This window comes from Taudactylus pleione, unplaced genomic scaffold (genome assembly GCF_031769625.1).
Source record: "Taudactylus pleione unplaced genomic scaffold, aTauple2 ptg000015l, whole genome shotgun sequence".
In the NCBI taxonomy this organism is placed as follows: Eukaryota; Metazoa; Chordata; class Amphibia; order Anura; family Myobatrachidae; genus Taudactylus; species Taudactylus pleione.
The window spans coordinates 32,944,785-32,951,940 of NW_028284417.1; the positions used below are offsets into that span (position 1 = coordinate 32,944,785).

Here is a 7,156-nt window from a genome sequence, read left to right on the forward strand (position 1 = left end):
GGTTCTTGGAGCATAAGGTCAACATTTGTGTATGGGTGAGCTGGGCATCCCCCTCAATTGACAAGAACCACTGGTGAGCAGGGGCACAGACAAGGGGAAGTGGTTACTATTTACCCAGGCCTGCGCTTGCTGGAGGGGCATGGCAGGAGCCCTGGTCAGGTGCAGCAGTCTCCTATGTCTGTGGGGGTGAGCAATCACACTGATTGTGTCCCCCTTGGCTCTGTGCCAGGTTCAGGGGCTCACAGTGCCCTCCTTCCCAGTGCACAGCTCCGCTATGCATTGCTGCAAAACTATTTTTTTTAAAGTTCCTAAGGGGGTGTGGTGACATCTCCCGTGATTAGCCCACACCCCGTCTCCTGGGCCTGCCACTGTTTTGCAAGACCTTGACAGCTGCCTATATTTTGAGTGAGTATTGACAAGCTATTAGAAGAGGGCACAAGAGCATACACAGGGACTATTGTGAGTGCCAGATGTACTACACCTGCCCTTCAGAGTTTGTAAATTTGCTTAAGTCACCACTGTTTGGACATGTTGAGTTACTAAATAAAATCTTCCATGTATACAGCATTTTTAGTAAATACTTGGTTGTCTTGTTCATCAGTTAGCAATATTTAACTTTGACATGCTGAAAGTATTTTTTTGGGAAAAGGCAACATAAAGTTGTCCATGACTAAATACCAGATATTGTAAATATATACTTTAATGCTCGATCCAATTAAGTGTGAATCACTTCTGCACCATAGGGCTGCATACCAAAATTTGCGAGTCATAGGTAAAATCGGGTTGCGATGGGTGGTGAATTGTCATTTGATTGCTGGTGTTTCTACAGCATTTTAAAAACTCTTTTTTTAAATTATATACTACAGTTTAATTAAGTTCAGAATGCTTGGTAGACCCATTTTGGTTTATTTTCGATGATTTGTATTTTTACTCCACCTAATAGTAATTTATGTGATGCCTAATTTAGGCTGGGGTAATTTAATTATGTGACAAATGCAGGGTTGCTTAATTGATTGAACTATTTACTTATTGCTTAATAATCACCATACAAAATACCTCCATGTTGCTGCCAATTTCTTTAGAATGTTTTCTGTGAGGTATTTATTCAATTATTAATTACATTTAATTGTTGTTGTTATTATTATTATTATTATTAATATTATTATTAATCTTTAATGGAAATATGGATCTCACAGAAGAATTTAATACATTATTGGAGGATTAGTGATAAGATATGAGTAATGGTGTAATGGTGAAGACCAGAGCTAATTGGGATACTATCACAACTGTCTAGATTGCATACTGTATGTGTTCAAAAAGGTTCAAGCATTAATATATGGAAAATAATCTAAGTTAAAAATACATCATCTATTTGCCAAAAAGTTTCACTCTACAATTTTGTTGCAAATAATAATAATAATAATAATAATAATAATAATAATAATAATAATAATAATAATAAAACAATACATTACACAGGAAACCAGTAACTGATAATTATCTGCTGCATTTTCCTCTGAGATTATTTTTTGAAGTCTCATAATATGTTGCATTTGCAAGGATTAATGACTATTGTAATGGCAAATAGATGTTTGGAGCTCAGTAATGTTCCTTCACAAGGTAACATGGGGTTTCTAGTCCCTTGGAGGCTATAATTGGTGGCATTAATGTATTTTTTAATTACATTTCCTAGAAAAAATGAATTGGGAACAAAACAAAGAGAAATGATCATCTTTCTCTGTATCTTTCAATTATTAGTTGTAACAGAGAGTCACTTGCAAGAAAAATACATTAAACAGTTTATTTCTGCCTCCTATATTTTTATTTGTTTTCTACAGTCTGGATTAATTGCATTTATCCTATATGAACTTAGAAAAGAATGCTATAAGCTTCTATGGATTCTTTAAATGTGTCAACCACAAGTTATTTGTAAGCTCTCTGTCTAATTTTGTTTATTTTAGACATTAGGCATACTTAACTCATCTGAATGCTACTGCTGTAGATTGTAAAAGGCTCAAAAGTCCTTTATGGAATTCTCAGATTAAACCTTTTCTTCACATCCCAATACCAATGACTATAATGGACACTATTAAGATAGAACATTATACTACAGTATGTGCTATGCTATAATGAACTACAGATGTAGCCATCTACATCATTGCCGTGTTGCATGAGCACACGCATTGCAGCATAGCACAGTTCTTACAAGGCTGCTACTAGGCACAGTCAGCATTCACCCCATTGAAGTCTATGGTGTGCCTGTGCCATATTCACAGGCACACTAGTTGGCCTTTTACAGATGATTGTACCAAAAAAATCGGCAATGTATGGGGTTTAATGATTAACAATTCTGATCAAAAAGTGATAAAAATTTATAAATCAGGTTGTCCAACATGTTGAATTTCAGAGATCAATTGGGGCTATAGATTGGTAGTGTATGGATATGGAGACAATCAGCTGATTTGTCGACTATTAGATTTTAGATTGCTGATGTAAATGTTATAAGCAAACTAGCTTACATCCAATATTCGGACAAGTTTAAAACTGGCAGTAGTAGTTTTAGATCATGCGTATTTTAGCTTCTGTTAAAAATAAGTAGAGAATAAAATATGTTTAGAAATGTGTGCTTGACAGGCAAAAAAAAAACATGTGGAAGGTATTTTTTAAACAGGAATCAAAACTTTAATATACACTCAGATAACTTATTAATGATGCATATGCAAGGACAAATTGGGATGAACTGGCTCTTTATGACTGTGAAAACCAAGAGGTGTGACTCAATACAATCGGGCCTACAATAAAACAAAATCATACTTTCTTTATGATAAACGTCGAAGATCTCAGCATTAGTCTAGTGTTCTTTTCCTCATGGGCTCCAGCAAAAGTATGGTAACATAGAAAGAAACAAATCTTGATAAAGGCCCACTGTGGGCTGAAACGCATTGACAAACAAGGAATGTGTACAGCCTTTTTTTACTACAGTCAAATAGGATTCATTGATTTTTAATATCTATTTTGAACTCTGTATCTTACTGTTTGATCCATTTTCCATACTGAACTTTCTGTAGTTTAGACGAGACCATTCAATTTCTGATTGTTTTTAAGTTATTTATTATTCACCTCCATTGTGTGGGGCTATTTAAAATAAAAATTCAGTGTGGATTTAAAACCTATTTGACTACAATTTTTTGGATGATAATGCAATGGAAACTAAAAACATGAAGGAGAGGACAAGTTTAAACCAGTCTGGAATTCGAAAGACACCTTTGTGCGCTTCACCCCCCCCCTCTAACTTACCAGTGAGTGGGGTACACTTCAAAAACATCTTTGGTGACTTTCTTAAGTATGGGATTTATATCTTACAACACAGCAGTAGGAAAAGAAACCTTTATATACACAGTATTTCACTTTTGCGTGTGAGTTGAGGTATGCCTGCACCCACATTCTATTCATAATCATCTTCACAGAGGGCATTTTGTTTATTTACTTATATTAGAAAGAGATTGCTAAACATGTATACCTTTATCTGCATGATACCTCTCTGAATTACTAATGAGTGGGGGTACACCTTATATCTTTAATATTTTTAATATTTAATATTTCATCTTTAATATCTCTGGTGATACTCTTGAACACGGTATATCTATTATATAACACAGTGGTGGAAAAAGAAACCTTTATATGCACAGTATTGCACTATTGAGTGTGAGTTGGGGTACACTTGCACTTATAACCTATCCTCTTTTTTCATAGAGGGTGTGATTCATATTGGGACAAGTTGTAAAAACTAGTTTTCTACACATATACTGTATATATTTGTTTCTTTCTATGTAACCATACATTTACTGGAGACCATGAGGAAAAGAACATTCTAGACTACTGCTGAGATCTTTGACGTCTATCATAAGGGATGTATGATTTTGTTTTATTGTAGCGCTGATTGTATTGAGTGACACCTCTTGGTTTTTACATGTTTAATTTAAACTTGGTGAGGTTTCGAGTGTGAATCTACTTATGGGCAGCTTGTGGTGCGCCACTTACTAAGGATTCATTTCTTTTTATCTTTATGACTGTGGTCACCACCTGTTAATATTACCATTATGTAAACATTTGGCCACTGAGAGGTAAATTTACTAAGATTCATGTTTTGCCGTATTTGCAAACTCAGGAAAAAAATTGGGGTATTTTCTATATCTTTAGAGGTGATCACAGCCAATTTTGAAGTTAAAATGTACCTGAAAATATAACTAGAAATGAATACACCATCATCTGAACATGGCAGTACTTTCTTTAGACAGGGATACAACACAAGAATTTACCAAATATAGTGATTAGAATCATGGGTGTAATAAAATCAAACACGGTTTAAAAGACCCCCTCCTGAGCAGCGTGTCTAGCAGAAACATACACAGATCAGTGTGATCCATGTATGTTTCTGTCTTTTGTTGTTAAATAAATGATTAATTAAAAAAAAAAATTATGTGCCACCCACCCCTCACAGTATAACCAGCCCAAGCTCCTGACCCAGTCCTGGTTCTAAAACTAAGGGGGCAAAAAATGTGTAGGGTTCCCCCATATTTTAGGAACCAGCACTGGGCTCCCAGAGCCAGTCCTGGTTTTAAATATAGGGGAAAAATGGTGTGGGGTTCTCCCTATTTTTAAAATCAGCACCAGACTCAAACCTAGCAGGGGTTTAATGCAACAAGCTATGGGACCCTTTCACTGGGTCACATCAGCCAAAACATTAACACCCCAAGTTAGTCAGCTCAAGCCAAGGATCTCAGGAGAGATGGGGACACCCCAATAAAGAGGAAGCCCTGTCCTGAGCAGCCCAGGCTTAGTCTGAAGCCCGGGGCTCTTCCTACACCCCTGGTCAGTGGGTGTAGGGGTAACAGTGTGAATAATAGTTAATTATTTTTGTTTTATACTGTGGAACTATAGGTGTCAGTGTACCTGCCATTTGGCACTTGTAGAGCTACAAGAGCCAGCAGGCGGCCGGCACCAATACTCCACTGTAAAAAAACTCACACATACTTACCTTCTGCCAGATATTCCATCCCCTTGTCCAGTAGGAATCAAATGGTTTACCTGTGAAAAACTAATCCACTACTCACCTACCTCCTGGTACAACTCTGTCCCCTTGTCCAGTAGGCTCCACTGTTCTTGTAAAAACAAAAAATGCTTTTTCCCGAGCCATCGGATATGTAGAGATGCATGTGTTAACACATGCATCTCTACCCTGGTGAATGACAGAGACTTCTGTCATTCTCTGAACTGCCAGCCATACAAAGGCCACTCTACAGTTAGCAGCCACTGATTGGCTGTGACCCACATGGCCATTGATGTACTTTTAGCATGCATATTTGTTTTTTCAATTTAAGTGGGGTTACATGAACAAATGTTGGCATACAATGAATAAAATGGAGGTTGATATAGCATGAACACAGGTATTGTACTGTATGAGCCTTGTTTTAGTGATAACCACCCTGCATGTCCCTTTGTACCAATGTCTAAATACAGTATGCTTTACATTACTACTCTGTCTGTAACAGAGCATTGGTGGATCATCACATAATTTCCAAAAACTGTGTCAGTTTGCATGATATGCCAGTCTCTTCATATTGCACATTTTTCAATGTGTGTGCTGGTGGAAAAAGTAGTCAAAAAGATCAACCGTCTGGGTTCTTGATCATCTTTATTGCTGGCTAGTAAAGTAGCTCCATCAAGATTTAAACACCTACTAATGGCCTCTTTAACTTTGTTGACATCTTTGCCAGGTTGAAAAAATGTATTACCCATCTCTCTCAAAGCTTGTGACAATTGTCTTAGATAATGCATGTGACACATAATGTCATGAATCTGGGTCTAAGCATTGCTGACAAGTGCAGACATTCTTTCATTGCTGTCTCCAGATCTATGCAGAAACATTCCATAACAATAACCTGTGTGTTTTGTATGTAGCAGATCAGCAGTGCTTACCTGATCCTCTGCTTCAATGGGGATGGAATATCTGCTATTTAAACCTGCACCTGGAGTCAGCACATTGCCTGAACAACATGTTCCTTCCCAGGATAGTTCTAGGCTCCAGGCTTACTCCTTTATCCTGTGATTGTGTCCTCTGCTACTTCATGGATTCTCACTGTTGACCATCTGCCGCTGAGCATTGTCACCTGCCAGCACCGAAGCTTCCATTCTGAAAACAGATCTGCTTGTTCCACTCCGGTCAGCCAGCAAGTTTACAACTACCAGCTTTCCCACAGTAGAAAAAAAAAAGTAGGACTTGTTGTTGGGGCACTCAATTTTTAGAAAGTACAGGTAAAATACAAAGGGACCTGTACTACACACAATAATTCATAATAATAAACTAATTAATTAAAAATTTAATGATTGGTTAGAAATGGTGAAAATATTAGAAAAGGAGTACAATGGTCCTACAATCTATACATATGATCTATATATCACATTGAATAAATGTAGGACTTGTGTTAAATGATAGGTACCCTTGTAACCCTAATATTGTACATACACCGTGATGTCTAATTTCTTAAACCAGAGGGATGTGTGCAAACAGATTAGTATGACATTTTTGCTGTGTCACCATTCTTTCCCAATCCACTTCCTTATATGTGGACCTACAGTACTTAGTATTCCCAGGTGGTCTCCCATCCAAGTACTAACCAGGACCAATACTGTATAGCTTCCAAGATCAGATGAGTTTGGGCACATCCAGTACGGTATGGCTGTAGGTATATAGTCGCTTATGGAAAGTGTGAATGCCCAGGTAAGCACAAAGCTATATGGTTTGTAGGACTGTCTTCTTTGAAAAAGTCCATTTTGTTTAGAAATCTTTACATATAACAAAGAAAGTATTACACCTGCATACTTTAATTGTTCCACAAAATAAACATCATAACTGGTTACAGAGATAATATCATATATATGTTACAGATGATATCTTATATTCACAAATAAGGCAGTTTAATAATTCAAATGAACACTACATGTGACCGCATGTTTGATTAACAGAGATCAGTTGGAATTTAGAAAAATGGTAGATATATAGATATTTTCTTATTCATTGTGCCACATTGTCTATGAGTCACTTGCCACAAGGAAGAAATCAAATTGCGTAAATATGCACAATAAATCGACTACA

The 7,156-nt window shown here is 36.8% G+C and overlaps 1 pseudogene; it reads right to left on the minus strand.

Annotated features, from left to right (window-relative positions):
• Positions 1-6,629: 6,629 nt before the first annotated feature.
• On the minus strand, positions 6,630-6,748 carry LOC148542210 (5S ribosomal RNA; annotated as a pseudogene).
• Between the last annotated feature and the right edge of the window lie 408 nt (positions 6,749-7,156).